A 16,814-nucleotide genomic window follows, 5' to 3' on the forward strand; every position below is an offset into this window, starting at 1 on the left:
AAGCACTCATCAACTGTTACTTGCATCTCAGTGCCGCTAACTTTCCTTTTTCAACCCCGTCCTGCCTTAGCTGCGCACATAGGCGTGTGCACAGGGTGTGTCAGGTGTGCCTGGGCACACCTTAATCACCCTATGTCATGCAGATTCCTCCTGCTTAGAGTCCTGATATTTCACCAAAGCCCCCTGAATGGGGCTCCTAAAAATATTGTAAAAAAAAAATTAAAAAATTAATCTGTAAAAAAGTATGATAAAAAAACAAAAAAAACAGACATCGTCCACTGCCCTACTGACAGCAATCTCTGCCCTACTGACACTGTCTACTGCTATACATATCCTGTTAGTATATATACAAATGCACACACACATATATGGCTGCACATCATTGCATTGGACCAGTTTACTTGTGGGCAGGGCTTAGACACCCGTGTGAGGTCAAGTGGAACTGCACTCACTAATGTCTGAACCTTAGGCTGGGAGCTTCAATCATGTGACAGTCAACATTAAGGCAGATCTCCCAAACTTAGAAGCAAACTCCAATGACACTGTAACTCCTTGCTTTCCATGCTGACCTGTTACACTTCAGACACTCTTATGCATAGAGGACACCACTTCCCAAGTGTGCAGCATTTTGAGGCTGGTACAGCTGAGACTGTACCAGGCTCCACCAAGTCAGCAGTTCATGTCACCTCCCTCCCAATTACATATCCCATTGTTGCTATGGGATAGAGAAAATTCTCTCTCTCTCTCTCTCTCCTTTCCCAGCCTCCATGCTTGCTCTCTCCTAGGGCCCCTCTATATACTCTCCTCCATGACTCCAGGCTGGGTCCCTAAGCACTCTGTGCCACGGATCTGGTCCCAAAGAGTGGGGAACTGGCCGCTAGTGGAGGTACCACACTCTTAATCCTCTCCACTATCAGAGGAACCGTCACCCTTGTCAGTCACCCGTCTCCGGGTTGATTGGCTGCTTTGCATGTGACACAAACACTGTAGTCCTTAGCAACAGCACATTATCTTCACCTGACAGAACTGTGTGTTGGACTCATGTATTGTATCTCCCTCAAGGCCTTGAGAAGCAATATGAGTTCCTTACAGTCTATGATTGGCAGTAATCCATAAAGGCAGTAAGTCCATGATCAATAGCTACAAGTCCATAGGGTCTCATAAGCTTGAGACCCTCTCCAGAGACCCTGACTGGATTCTTATCATCCCCCCCAATATGGTGATCACTGCAGCAGAGTAACCAGCTACATTTTGGCAGTATTTCCCCATAGGTTTGAGGGAGTCCCTTTTATCTTGATTGACTTGTAGGGGGCGGTAACCCAGATGAAAATGGAGGGAACAATGGTAACCCCTATAGTTTGGTTACCCCTAGCTCTCAGGTCAATCCAAAGACACAGGAAAGCATACAAACATTTGGCACCTGGCTGGCTCAACTAACACTGATCACAGCCAGGGGAAACAAGTGCTTACACAGGCAGACGCAGTCATCTTTTGTAGGCACCTGCCTACATACTGGTAGGGACAATATAGTGGAGTGCCTCGTTACCCAACTTGTTCAGTAGTAAGTGCAGGCTCCTTTAATTTTCTCACAATCCAGTGGGCCTCCTCAAGCCCCTGGGCGACCCAGTACCCCTACGGAATATTTTTTTTCCTGATTCCTGCCTCCATCAGTTCTGAAAGACTACCCCTGATGTGACACAAGTTACTGATGCCTGGTCCTCCACCTGTTGTACCTGAAGACCCAGCCTCTGTATTACAGAGGGCATTGCCTTCGAGAGCTTCCAGTGGTGGTAATGCCACTCCTAAAACCACTCACTCTGGTTTTCAGACAAAAAAAATCTTCATGTTACTTGCCTGTAGCACAGGTCTGGAGAACCCTCCAGCTGACCACATTGACTATCAGAGACAGTCTACCTCCTTGTGGGAGAGGTGTTGCCACAAAGGAATCAAATGTAATCATTTATACAGTCTTACAGGCTGTACTGTGCTGCTGCCTAGTGTCCTTACTGAGAAACTGCTCCTAGGTGACTCCTGTTAGTATCATAGTTGCATTGCTTGTTATTTTTTATCCATTGCTTATTGTACACTCCCATTACTATCTTATTTGCATTGTTCATTTTTCCTGCATTCATTTAGTACACCTCAAATTACACACTGCTGTTTGCCCGATGCCTCTAAATTACAACAACAGAGGACCATGTCTGTTTAGAGTATGCTGGCACAGCCATCAGAGACCTATGGCAGGGTGACAAGCAGACGCATATTTGGGAGACAGTTATGGCACCATAACTGGAAGTGCTTGGGCCATCATGGCCGGATATGCTAGACACTGTGAAGAACTGACAGGCACCAGGATTTACTAGATCAATCAATGAGCCAGCAGCTTCTCTGCCTTTTGGCTAAGATCAAATATAGTATCTGTTCTTACCAGTGTCCAGTATGGGGCGATACGTGCTTATTCCTGCCTTATTGTGGGATTGGATAGCTCTATAGTACCCTTGCTGGTATGATGGGGGGGGTTCTGTAGGTTAGTACTGGCTGTAGCTGCCACAGGAAGTTAAGACACGGGAGTATCTAGTACTCGGCTTGACCATGAGAAGAGGGGTCCACCAGGCCTTCTGGCTAGGCAGACAATGTCGTACCCTATGTCCCTATCAGGAGCCTTGCACCCCATCAGGGAAAGGTCCTACCCCTTTGGAGTGTGGACAAAGCACACCCTTAAGTGCACTTTTTTAGTGTGTGTACACATGCACATTTTTTGTACACTTAACAGTTTGTTTGTTTTTTTGTTTTCGGCACCAACGTGGATTCAAAAAATAAAAAAAAAGAGCCAGCATCTTCTTAGCCTTTTGGCTAAGAAGGTCTTATACTACTTGCAGTGTCAGCTCGTCTATAAGTTGGGAGACTGCCTTAATATTAGACTGTTCTCATGTTGACAGTTCTCACCTGGTTACAGGCATTGATGAGCGTGCCCTCAGGCAAGGTACTTCTAGGGCATGGGCGCAATAGGCCTCATCCACACTGCCTTGCATAGCCCAAGGACCTAATGGGCATACAGTCACAAGGAACACTCACCACCACTGCACCGCCCATAAGCTCTGTGAACTTTTTCCTAAACACCTTTAGCTGGGACCACCTGACCAGTGCCTTTAATCACATGAATAGCATTTGGTTATAAAACTGCCATCCCTGGAAGGTCAAAGCACATTTTTAAAAGGAAGTTTGTAACTGAAACAAAGAACATGGGAAAAGAAGTAAATACAAAGTAAGATGTAAAAGGTACAGAAAAATGAAAGAGGAACGGAGAAAACAAGGAAATTAAATGGAGGAGGCATCTCTAGAAGGAGTGGCTGCACACAGGAAGTAAGTAGGAATGAATCCGCAATGCCTGAGATTTGTCCAAAATTAGGCTGATGAAGATTGACAAATAGTATCTCACCCTTTGCAGTCCTCATTGTTGGTATCAGTAGGAAGAATAGGGCCCTGCAGTTGGTGTCAGTTGGAGGAATAGTGCCCCATCCGGCCCACGAGTCGCACTTTGGAGACCACTGCCCTAGAGTGTGTTTATTTTTATAATATTACAGTATATGGGATGGATGAATTTTGTTGCAAAACATCAGATAAAATAACAAACGTGTAAAATTGGTCATTTGGGTTTGTGAAATGATTCTTGTATATCCCGTTCAATGACATTGAAGAGCTATGACAGTGTGGGAACTAGACCGTGGGAATTTCCAATATTAGAACTAATCACTCTGGGGTTCTGAAGACATGGATGAGCTTTGTACTTCAAAATGTAAAGTCAGACGTGTTATTTTTCATACAATAGATCCAGTTAGACAGTAAAAACCAAACTTTCAGAAATAACAAAATTCTCCCTTGCAGTAGGGCAGGGCACATACTCGAAGGGTTGACTGCTCATTTATCCTAAGGAAGAGTGAAAACACTTTTACTTATCGGATCCTCGGCATGGCAGGCAACACTCCCCCATGCTCCAGTGGTGGACTGTCCCTCTGCATCATCATGTCTAGTGCAAGGCACTGGATGATGTTAGGACCTTAGACCACTGGAACATGTCGGAGATGATACTTTGGAGACCAGACTATCAGCATGGAAGAGCAGGTAAGTAAATCTACTTTTCCATGCCACCTAGACCTAAACAATAGGTTACCCTTCCAGTGCGGAAGCAGCCCAACTGCAAGAGAAAATTTTCATTTTGTTTGTAGTTCAGATTTAAGGTAGAAGACCTTTACTTACTCATTTTAAAATAAAACAGTCAACAGGACAGGGTATTTGTTTCAAATAAAGACTTTTTTATCTGGTCAAAGGCCCTTTTGCTGAAGCCGACCATATACTGTTGGAATTGTGGCCGGTTCCTGATTACCCATCCCAACTTTGCTTAGCAGATGGTCCTTTCAGCCCCCTCCCACCCAACATCCGGACCAGAAATTGTCAGCCAAACAGTGTCTGCATCCAATCAGACAGCTTGGTCTGTTATAGGCAGTGGAAAAAGAAGCGTTCTACTGGCAGAATCAACAGGTAATAGCACTATAAGGTGTTGATGCCATTGAAAGACTCCAATATGCAGAATTTGATGTTGCTCTTAGTTGTGCTTTAAATTAAGCTTTATGCACTCTTAGCCCTTGTACACACGGTCGGACATTAGGACAACAAAATCCGTCTGATTTTGTCTGACGTATTTTGTCCGAAACTGGTGTTGCATACACACGGTCGGACGAAGTTGTCGGAAAATACGATCGTTCGGAACATGATGACAATATTTACGTTGATGACTACGTTCGGGCTAGTAGCCAATAGCTTTGGTCTAGGAATTTAATCTGAGCATGCGTGGCACTTTGTCCAATCGGAATTCTCTACAAACGGTTGGACAAAGTCCGATCGGATCATGTTGTCGGAAAATTTTTATATCCAGCTCTCAAACTTTGTTGGTCGGACATTCCGACAGAAAAAGTCTGATGAAGCCCACACAGGGTCGGATTATCCGACAACACGGTCCGATCGGACATTTTCAGTCGGAATGTCCGATCGTGTGTACAAGGCCAAAGAGTGCATGTTCTAAAATGATATTGTCTTATTCTGTTGACATTTTAGTGAGTATTGGAGTTTGGAGTTTTTATCAAACTAAAGCTGACCATACACTGATGAAAAAAAATTGACCTATTCTTCCATCCAAGCTATACAGTGCGGATGAACGAACCACTCACTATGGCTATTGGATTTTGACAGCCGGTCTTGTGGGCTGTCAAAATATTTTAACAGCAGCTGCATCTGATTGGATCCAACTTCTGTCTGGCCAAAAAAGTTCCAATGGCTTTATTGACAAAAGTTGACCAAATGTTTTTTTAGAATGGCGTGGGTCCAGCAGAGCTACCCACTAAGAGAAATTAGCACATGTATGTAATTATTAAAACTACTAGTAGAACTTTTATTCAAAAAAATGTTTTATTTGAAGAACATTCCTTCGATTTTTTAATCATTAGTGGTGTCAAATTGACATTCATTTTAAACTTCAGTGGCAAGAAAATTGGAAAGCGTGGGATGGAAATTTTTCTCCAGCAAACAAATTTCTCACAGAGTATGTGATTTTCATTCGGGAAAGTCTATTTTTTCCAAAACTGAATGATAAAAAGCAAAACAAAACTTTGGAACGACATGTGATAAGTCATTAAATCTTCTAAGAAGTTTCACACGAATGTAAATTCCAAAATCTACTAGTTTATGGCCAGCATCCTAGCTGACTGGCCCTTTAAAAGGCAAAGTAGATGCAAAGCCCCCCTTCGTTCTCCCCCCCCCCACCCTTCCCTCCTCCTCCTCCTCCTCCTCCTCTCCTTGTCTACAGCCGGAAGGACTATGTGATGTGAATTCATAGAGAAAACCTTTGGAAGATCCCTGAAATTACAGCAAAAAACAAAGAAAATCCACCGGCCAAACCAACCCAAAAAGCCGCTCGGAGGACTTTTAAGCATAAGATCGACTTTGCCGTAGACCAAACAGGGAACAAAAGAAGGGCCCGGACTAGTCAAACTTTACTCCAGGTCAGTGGGAAAAGTTTAGGCTGTTGTGTGTTCAGAATGACAAACACAGATTTTGTAATAAGACAATGTGCTACAATGCGAAGGATGGGAGCCGCATAGAATGCGCTCATTAGACCAAAAATTAGATTTCTGATTGCAATTTTAGGCAGAAATGACAAGATTTTGATTCATTATCTTTTTAGCATTTTGCTTTATAAACTTTTCCAGACTTGCTTGTCTGATCTGGGATTGCATTGGGACAAAACGCATCCTGTGATAAAATACAATTGGCTTTTTCGATATTTTGGTACTTGTTTAGGGATTGAAGTTTCTTTACGCAATGTGGTAAAAATACAAATGGTTACTTTTATGTTGTTTAGGGGGTGTATTACTATGGTTATTGTAGCTTGTTCTGAAGTTTTATCTGTTTTGTAAACTTTGTCTTGCATTTATTATGATTTTTTTTGTTTGTTTTTTATTGATTGCATAAACAGAGTCTGTAATTAATTAAAATACTAGCAGTGATTGCACCATAATTATCCTACAAGCAGGATGTCAAACAGTTACTAATATCCCCGATCATCTATAACTTTTCTTGTATTTGTAAAGAATTGAGCAATCTACCACTCTGTTCACATCATTCTTGGTTATCAGCCATTGTAGGCTAAAGAAGGTGCACCGGATTCTGTCTGCATGGAAGTGTAACTCCCAAAACGCAAAAGTGGTGTGTTTAGGGAAATACGCTGCACACGTATGCGCAGGTAACTGCTAATGTTGAAGCCCTCAGTGTTTACACGAGTAGACCCTTTCACTTTTATTGTTAGCTGTACGGGAGGACTTATGGATCCCCGGGCGAGGAAAAGTACTGGGGATTTTATGAGAAAGAACTTGTAAGTTGGTAAACATCCCTGTGCATGAGGCCTTAGGCACACCTGTGCGTTTCACGAAAGTGTGAAAAGAACCACAAAAATGTTGAACGCGTTGCAATCGCGGGTCGCACTTGCAGTGCCATTAATTGTAGCAGATGAGCATTTTGTGATGTATTTGTTGCGTGCCAAAATGCACACCGAAAAAACGGCCTACGTTCCACAACCGAAAAGGTACGGAGCTACTTTGTGGCATTTGTTGGGTAGCCCATACAAGTGAAAGGGCTGCCTTAGGCATGAAGTGTGTTAACATGTGAAAAACGCACAAATAAAAATAAAAAAAAGACAAGCGGGAATGAGGGTTCCCTCTACGCTCTGGTGTGAATGAGGTCTTACAAAGGGTACTTGACCGGAAGTCCAGATACCAAATGCCTCTTCCAAGAACTTAAAGAGGAACTGCAGTCTGCGCACATAATTTGTAATAAAAACATCTTTGCCATTCTGAAGCTTCCCTCCAACCACTTTGCATATTATTTTATATATACTGTGATTCTGTACTTGCCAAATATGCTGCAGAAATCTCCCTCCACTGAGTCTGGCTGCAGCCATTTTAACTGTGGGCAGCTGAAGCTGCTGCCTGTTCACTTTCTGGATGTACACAGAGGTAAACCTCCAGCTCTGCAGCTTTCATTGGCCCTCTTATGACTCCCCCCCCCCCCTCCTGGCAAACTCTCACGAGCATGAAAGAGAGCTGTGCATGATGTCATAAGCCTAGGCTAATGTCGAGACAAGACAAGAAACTGGAAGTGGGCTGTATAAGGTATTTACTGGCAGAAGAAAAATGTTTTACTATCCAAAATTAAAACAACAAGAGCAGAAGATTTAATAGATGGAACATTAAAAAAATTACTGAAGGCCCACTTTAAAGTGATTCTAAGGGCAGAAGTTTTTTTTTATCTTAATGCATTCTATGAATTAGAATAAAAAGCCTTTTGTGTGCAGCAGCCCCCTCAGACCCCCTAACACTTACCTGAGCCCCATCTCTCTCTAGCGATGTCCACAAGTTCTTTGGCCATCCAGGACTCTCCTCCTGATTGACACAGCAGTGGCGCCATTGGCTCTTGCTGGCAATCAAACTCAGTTAGCCAATCAGGAGAGAGAGGGGGCGGGGCCAAAATGGGTCTCTGTGTCTGAATTGACACTGGGAGCTGTGACTCGGCTCAGGTGCCCCCAGAGCAAGCTGCTTGCTCTGGGGGCACTCAGCAGGAGGGAGGGGCCAGGAGAGCCGAAGAGGGACCCTAGAAGAGGAGGATCTGGGCTGTTATGCAAAACCATTATGCAGAGCAGGTAAGTATAACACGTTTGTTATTTTTATAGGAAAAACAAGGAGACTTTACAATCCCTTTAAAGCAGAACTAAAGGCTTTCTAAAACATACTTCCTCCCTAAGGCCTCGTTTAGACGGAAAAAATGCACAGTTGTGACACATTTTTGCCTCCCTCCAATCCCCCTTAAAGTGTTACTAAACCCACAACAGTCAAATTAATCTGTATATGAAGTAAAGCATGCCTGTTATACTCACTGTGGAACCTAAGGGGTTAATCCTGCGCATTGTGTAAAAAGGCTGTTTAATCCTGTCTTCTCTGATCCTCTCCTTCTTCCACTGTCCCCAATCCATCTCCTGACCGCCTTGGAGGCTCTCTGCACATGCTCAGTTTGGTGTGTATTGTTAGTTTTTTTTTTGGGGGGGTGCATGTGATCAGCACAGGGCCAATCAGCACTGTCCAGACAGAGGTTCAGTGGTCATGCAGCCTCATAGGACAGTCAAAGGAAAATTAAAACTCCTCCTACAAGCTTTAACCAGTCCTTGGCTGGACACTGATAGAAGTTACAAGACTGCTATATACTGATGATGAGAAAAGGTATTTAGCCGTTTCTATTTACTAAAATAACTGCATATCCATGTTCTGTGTACTGTGGGAGACCAGATATAGTAATGCAGGGTCCTGGGTTTAGTAACACTTTAGACCCCTTTCACACTGAGGTGTTTTTCAGGAGTTAAAGGGCTAAAAATAAAGCACCTAAAAAATGCCTCCCCTGCAGCCCCATTGTGAAAGCCCGAGCACCGGAGCAATGCGCTTGAAGGACATTAGAAAAAGTTCCGCAAGCAGTATCTTTAGAGCTGTTTGCCCATTGAAATAAATCGCCTGTAAAGTGCTTCGGCAGCAGCGCTTTTCGGGCTCAAATATAAATGGATAAAAGTGCCCCGCTATTGGCCAAAAATCGCCGCTTAAATGACAGTAAAGCACTGCTAAAACTAGCGGCACTTTGTGGCTAACGCGGCCCGCTGGCATTGTGAAAGGGTTCTTAAAGTGGTTGAAAAAAACCCATATAAAAAGAATAAACTGCAAGAAAAAGTGCCTCGCATACTAGCTCATTATGAAATACTTACCTTAGATCTACTCTGTTTCAATGGTCCTCGAACACCGCTGTGACCTGCCACATGTCTCTCTGAGTTATTTCCAGGTTTGTGGGCTTCAGCGTTGTGATTGGCTGGAGCCACGATGACCCGCCGGCCATGGCACATGCCCTTTACAAACGGCACGATTGAACCGTTTCCTCAGTGAGTATATGGTAAATATCTCCTAAACCATGCAAGTTTAAGAGATATTTCAGTACCTACAGGTAAGCCTTATTATAGGCTTACCTGTAGGTACAAGTGGTGTAACAACCACTCCAAGCTACAATAGGCAGCTGACAGGGGTATTTACATGCTTGGCCTCAATGTTTCATGTCTGCAGCTAAGTTGACCCAACATGTAGCGATCATGTGCCGCCCGCCAAATGCTACACATGCAAGTCAATGGGGAAGTACCACAAATGCCCTGCAACGCACGCGGTTGGGGCACAACAGTCAGCAAAAAGGGGTTTAAAACAGGCAGTGAGGAGGCGTTGCATCTCTTCCCCTCCATCTGTCAGTATCCTCTGCAGCGCAATCTGGAAGCGGATCAGACTTCAGAGACAAGGAAGATTTAGATGCACGTCTACATCTACCCTAAGGGTCAGAATCACGATCCTCGTTCCTGTGCAATTCCTGCTTGTTTACCTGCAGTGCGAATTTGCAGCAGGGGCTGCAAATCACACGGGAATATACAAAAAGTGGTTCATGCACTACTTTTGAAAAATCGCATAGTGCTGCAGTGCGTGTCCGATCTCTGTGTTTGGTGCCGTTTGCAATGTGTGTTTTTCCCACACTGCGCTCCAGTGTGAAATAGCCCTAATAGTCCAAATTCATCGCTGGCATCTTCTGCCTAGGTGCTGGTATTTGGGAATCTCCATTGCCCAGCACAGGATGATGTAACTCAACTCCTGTGCATGCGCAGGACTCAGTAATTCTGGCACACAGGAACTGTGCCGGCTATGTAAGCTGAGCGGCTCATGTGCAGCTCAGTTTACATGCCGCAGAAGACTTTGAGCAGGCAGGTAAGTGTATTTTAACACAGAGGAGACATTGGGGTTGATTTTGCCAAAACTGGAGATTGCAAAGGCTGGTGCAGCTGTGTATGGTAGCCAATCAGCTTCTAACTTCAGCTTGTTCAATTAAGCTTTGACAAGAAAACATGGAAGCTGATTGGTTTCTATGCAGTGCTGCACCAGATGTTGCACTCTCCAGTTTTAGTAAATCAACCCCATTGCATGTAATGTATGGTTTGGCTCCCTGTGACGAAAATGGAAGTGACAAAACGCGTCGGAGCGTGGCTATACAGCAACTGTATTCTGAAGGCAAACTGACATCTAGCGAATGAATGATTGATGAGATCGCAGCGTAGCGCCTCCCAGCTTGTCTTGTACCATGTAACATGAAGGCTTGTTTTACTTTGATTTGATGTACGTGCAATATATATTTTGATAGATTCCTTATCCTGAGTGATTTTACACTATTGGAGGTTCTGTCTCTATCTCTATTCCCTACATGTGGAGTGTATAGTCAGACAAGAGAACAGAGTGTGGCGTTTACAAGTGACTCTTCAATTTAAACCCTGAGCTTATTTGCCAAACACGAGAGTGGATGGCGACAGCATCTGGAGAGCTTGTCTTTTAAAGCGGAGTTCCGGCCACAGATTTTTTTTTTTTCTGGCATCCCATCATAATAAATAAATAAAATAAATAAATAAATAAATAAATAAATAAACCCAATAAACTTTATATATGTTTGCTAGTGGATCTTAATTTTATATTTTTTATACCATTTAGAAAATCCGCTTCTGCCCGTTGCCATGATGATTGTGGGCATGTGAAGCCCAATCGCAACCTCTTCCTGGATTTCCGATGGAGAGGTGAATGCTGGGTAACTAGCATGCGCCTCTCAATCTCGCGCACGCGCAAAGCACCAGTGGCTGTTGTGCCAATTGTTTAGGAACTTGCCATAACAATGGGCGGTGACGGAGGAAGGTCCCGCCCCATTATGGCAACATAGATGTGATCCACCTTAAAAAATGCGATTTTTGCTCACAGTACTACCCACTGACTCCTGGGAAATGATGGCTTACATTTTCCAGGAGCACAGGCGAGGGAGGAAGTGATGCGGAGCCTTTCGGCTTCACAGCCGGTTCCCTATTGCGCAAGCATGGAGGAAGGAGGAGGGGGGGGAAGGAGGAGGGGGGCAAGCTTTACCAGGGTGCAAACTCTGGAAGTGTCAAAAACAGGTACCCCCCCCCCCCCCCAAAAGGCACCAGATGAGGGAAGGAGACGAATAAGCAGAAGTTCCACTTTTGTGTGTAACTCCGTTTTAATGATCGTTGTATAGTTGGGTATGGTTGGGGTATTTGAGTTATCACAGCCTCCATCAGCTCCTGGTTCAAGCATCCTTTCTCTGTGCCAGATATAAGAATAGTCTATATTACCCTATAGCAATTCGGATCCCCATTTTAATCAATTATTTGTTCTGGTTCCCCATTTGAATCCACCTGAATAACATGACAGCCAGCAATTTCAGCCAGGAGGTCAGTGATGGTAGCAGGGCCGTTGATAAGGCAGTACAGCTAAAGGGGGGGCCCAGGCACCTGCCAAGTCAGAGGGCCGGCTGTACTGCCTTGTGACTCTTGTGGATCCCCCTGGAGCGTTGCCACATCTCCCCCTCTGGCTGTGCAGCAAGAAGCTTGGCTCTAGTATCTGCCCCTACCACCCAATGTCCAGGCCCCACAGTGCCGCTGGCTTCCCTCCTCTGCTGCAGGCATACAGGTATTGTTTCAGGATGGAGAGAGGGGGAAGGAACCGGTAAATATACTATTTACCAGCCTCTTCCTTTCCTGAATGAACACAGTGAGTGATCTGTACCGATCATTCCTGTGCCCATTCATAGCAGAAGCATAGTAAACTGTGTTTACTATGTATTGGTTTGTGAATGAACAGAAAGGCGTTCAGCACAGAGCACTTCCCATTCATTCACTGTCCAGTGCAGCTGATGCTGCAGAGAAAAGAACCGGGGGATATCTGTCCTAAATTGTTTTTCAAAAGTGAGACATCAGGGGTCTGTTTTACTCCTGATATTTCACCAAAGCCCCCCAGCAGGGCAGTTAAAAAGATGTAAAATAAAAAAAAACAATAAAAAAAATAAAAATCACATGTGCTTTGGTCTCTGAAGAGCAGTCAGCATTTGAATCACTTTTCAGAAAACACAGGCATGTTGACTGCCCTATCTGGTAGGCTGTATGGGGCCCTGTGATTTCTAACAGCAGTCCTGGATGATAGCCTACACCTTCTGTCTAGAAATGTTTCCTTAAAACCACTTGCCGACTGCCGCATGTACATTTACGTCGGCAGAATGGCACGGCTGGGCAAATGGGCTGTACAGGTACGTCCCTTTGAATTTACCACTGTGTGGTCACATGCACGCCTCCAGCAGTGCACGCACGACCCTGCAGACTTGATGTCCGTGGGGATACCCGCGATTGCCTCACGGGGCTGAAGAATGGGGAGATGCTAATGTAAACAAGCATCACCTCGTTCTGCCTAGTGACACTGTCACTGATCATAGCTCCCTGTGATCGGGAGCTATGATCAGTGATGTGTCACACACAGCCCCCTCCCAACAGTTAGAATCACTCCCCAGGACACACTTAACCCCTTCCTAACCAGCTAGTGGTTAACTCCTTCACTGCCAGTGTCATTTTTACAGTAATCAGTGCAATTTTATAGCACTGATCACTGTAAAGATTACAATGGTCCCAAAAATGTGTCAAAATTGTCTGACATGTCCGCCATAATGTTGCAGTCCCGATAAAAATCGCAGATCGCCATCATTACTAGTAAAAAAAAAATATATATAATAAAAAATGCCATAAAACTATCCCCTATTTTGTAGGCGCTATAACTTTTGCGCAAACCAATCAATAAACGCTTATTGCGATTTTTTTTTTACCAAAAATATGTAGAAGAATACGTATCGGCCTAAACTGAGGAAAAAAATATTTTTTTTATATATTTTTGGGGGATATTTATTATAGCAAAAAGGGGAAAAATGTGTTTATTTCAAAATTGTCGCTCTATTTTTGTTTATAGTGCAAAAAATAAAAACCGCAGAGGTGATCAAATACCACCAAAAGAAAGCTCTATTTGTGGGAAAAAAAGGATGTCAATTTTGTCTGGGAGCCACTTCACATGCCCGCGCAATTGTCAGTCAAAGCGACGCAGTGCCAAAACGCAAAATGTGCTCTGGTCTTTGGCCAGCAAAATGGTCCGGGCTTAAGTGGTTAAAAGAGAACCTGTCAGAATGGCTGGTGAATGGAAGTGTTGGCAGCTCCTGGTGACAGGCGAATATTGTACATCTGATAAACCCAGCCCTGAGTTAAACCAATAATTCAAAGCTTACAGAACGAGTTTTAGAATTAAGAATTAAGTTAAAGCTGCAGGATGGGCAAAAATAATTTTTTGTATATTTGTACAGTGAAAATAGGTTACCTCTAATAAAGTGTGCCCTGTCTCTGGCTGCTGGAGTATTTGGTAATTCTTTTACTTATAATGAGCCTGCAGTATCCTGTCGTATTCATGACTTTTAGTCCTGGATGTAGTGCAGATATCGCAGGAGGATTCTCACTCTGCACCTCCTCCATTCAGAAAAAGCCTTGCATTCTTGTTCAATGAATGGAAGCATTCTGTGATTGGAGGAGGGCGGATGGCTGAATCACTGGGTGAAATAAAATAAAAAAAAGCCTTAAAAAATAAAACTGATGCAGCCACCACATCCAAGGATTGGTAACCTGCAATATATTAGTTATGTTTTTGGGTTTCAATACCGCTTTAAGGGTTTGTTTAACCACTTCAGCTCTGGAAGATTTCACCCCTTTCATGACCAGTAAATTTTTCTCTATTTAGAACTGCACTACGTTAACTGGTAATTGCCTGATCATGCAACACTGAACGCAAATTAAATTTATATCACACAAATAGAGATTTCTTTTGGTGGTATTTGATCACCTCTGAGGTTTTTTTTGGGGGTTTTTTTTTGCAATATAAATTAAAAAAAAACAATTTTTTTACTTTCTGCTATAAAAACATATCCAATAACAAAATCTAAAAAATCAAGTTTCTTCATACATTTTGACCAAAATGTATTCTACTACATGTTTGTGGTAAAAAAAAAAAAAAATCCCAATAAGTGTATATTGATTGGTTTGCATGAGAGTTATACAGTGGTGTGAAAAAGTGTTTGCCCCCTTCCTCATTTCCTGTTCCTTTGCATGTTTGTCACACTTAAGTGTTTCGGAACATCAAACCAATTTAAACAATAGTCAAGGACAACACAAGTAAACACAAAATGCAATTTGTAAATGAAGGTGTTTATTATTAAAGGTGAAAAAAAATCCAAACCATCATGGCCCTGTGAGAAAAAGTGATTGCCCCCTAAACCTAATAACTGGTTGGGCCACCCTTAGCAGCAACAACTGCAACCAAGCGTTTGCGATAACGTGCAATGAGGCTTTTACAGCGTCCTGGAGGAATTTTGGCCCACTCATCTTTGCAGAATTGTCCTAATTCAGTTACATTAGAGGGTTTTCGAGCATGAACGGCCTTTTTAAGGTCATACCACAACATCTCAATAGGATTCAGGTCAGGACTTTGGCTAGGCCACTCCAAAGTCTTCATTTTGTTTTTCTTCAGCCATTCGGTGGTGGACTTGCTGGTGTGTTTAGGATCATTGTCCTGCTGCAGAACCCAAGTTCGTTTCAGCTTGAGTACACGAACAGATGGTCGGACATTCTCCTTCAGGATCTCTTGGTAGACAGCAGAATTCATAGTTCCTTTTATCACGGCAAGTCTTCCAGGTCCTGAAGCAGCAAAACAGCCCCAGACCATCACACTACCACCACCATATTTTACGGTTGGTATAATGTTCTTTTTATGAAATGCAGTGTTCCTTCTACGCCAGATATACTTGGACACACACCTTCCAAAGAGTTCCACTTTTGTCTCATCGGTCCACAGAATGTTGTCCCAAAAGTCTTGGGGATCATCAAGATGTGTTGTGGAGAAATTGAGACGAGCTTTGATGTTCTTTTTGCTCAGCAGTGGTTTTCTCCTTGGAACTCTGCCATGCAGGCCATTTTTGCCCAGTCTTTTCCTGATGGTGGAGGCATGAACGCTGACCTTAACTGAGGCAAGTGAGGCCTGCAGTTCCTTGGACGTTGTTGTGGGGTCTTTTGTGACCTCTTGAATGAGTCGTCGCTGCGCTCTTGGGGTAATTTTGGGCGGCCAGCCACTCCTGGGAAGGTTCACCACTGTTCCATGTCTTCGCCATTTGTGGATAATGGCTCTCACTGTGGTTCGCTGGATTCCCAAAGCTTTGGAAATGGCTTTATAACCCTTTCCAGACTGATAGATCTCAATTACTTTCTTTCTCAATTGTTCCTGAATTTCTTTGGGTCTCGGCATGATGTGTAGCTTTTAAGGATCTTCTGGTGGACCTTACTGTGTCAAGCAGCTCCTATTTAAGTGATGCCTTGATTGTGAACAGGTGTGGCAATAATCAGGCCTGGGTGTGGCTAGAGAAATTGAACTCAGGTGTGGACAACCACAGTTATAGTATGTTTTAACAAGGGGGGCAATCACTTTTTCACACAGGGCCATGATGGTTTGGATTTTTTTTCACCTTTAATAATAAACACCTTCATTTACAAATTGCATTTTGTGTTTACTTGTGTTGTCCTTGACTATTGTTTAAATTGGTTTGATGTTCCGAAGCACTTAAGTGTGACAAACATGCAAAGGAACAGGAAATGAGGAAGGGGGCAAACACTTTTTCACACCACTGTATGATCTACAAACTATATTATATACACCGCAATTTCTTTTTATACTAGTAATGACATAATCAGACTTATAATGGGACTTTGATAGTGTGGCGGACAATCTGACACTAACTGACGCTGAGGACGAACTGACTAGCTGCCACTGACATCACCAGTGACACTAATACATTGATCAGTGCTAATAGTATACACTGGCACTGTACGGACACTGGCTGGAAATGGGTTAAAATCTAGGACAAGCAAGTCATTCAATGTGTACCTAGCAAGTATTAATTTGTATAATGTGTGCTGCTTTTTACTAAATGTCTTTTTGTTTCTTATCCCTGCTTTGCTGCTGCACTGTACTGCTGCAGAATCCCAACAGTGCTGCTTGTTGCCTTCTGGCTACTTAGTGTGTTGTGCGTATGGGAATCCCAGGAATGATTTTTATTGATTTAAAAATATTGTACAAGCTTTGCCTATATGAATTTCAGCTGTTAGCCTGGAGTTCCAATAGAAGAGAAAGTTATCACAATGCTGATCTCGGAAGACCAAAGGAGAGTACCGCCCCGTACATGCTATGGTTTTTAAAATATGAATAAAATATGAATAATATAACTATCATTGT

At 43.3% G+C, this 16,814-nt stretch overlaps 1 protein-coding gene and 1 pseudogene across 1 annotated transcript in view; both read left to right on the plus strand.

The window, feature by feature from the left end:
- The first annotated feature begins 2,379 nt into the window (after positions 1-2,379).
- LOC143989542 (U2 spliceosomal RNA) lies at positions 2,380-2,501 on the plus strand (annotated as a pseudogene).
- Positions 2,502-5,850: 3,349 nt separating this feature from the next.
- Positions 5,851-16,814, plus strand: part of LOC143974600 (discoidin domain-containing receptor 2-like) — a 226,407-nt gene continuing 215,443 nt past the window's right edge. The window contains exon 1 of the mRNA XM_077476166.1: positions 5,851-6,056. The gene's annotated coding sequence lies outside the window, so the exon portion shown is untranslated. The remainder of the gene's footprint in view (positions 6,057-16,814) is intronic.

The sequence above is a fragment of the Lithobates pipiens genome, unplaced genomic scaffold, assembly GCF_037356315.1.
Source record: "Lithobates pipiens isolate NorthernLeopardFrog02 unplaced genomic scaffold, aLitPip1_a1.2 Scaffold_1, whole genome shotgun sequence".
NCBI classification, from domain to species: domain Eukaryota; kingdom Metazoa; phylum Chordata; class Amphibia; order Anura; family Ranidae; genus Lithobates; species Lithobates pipiens.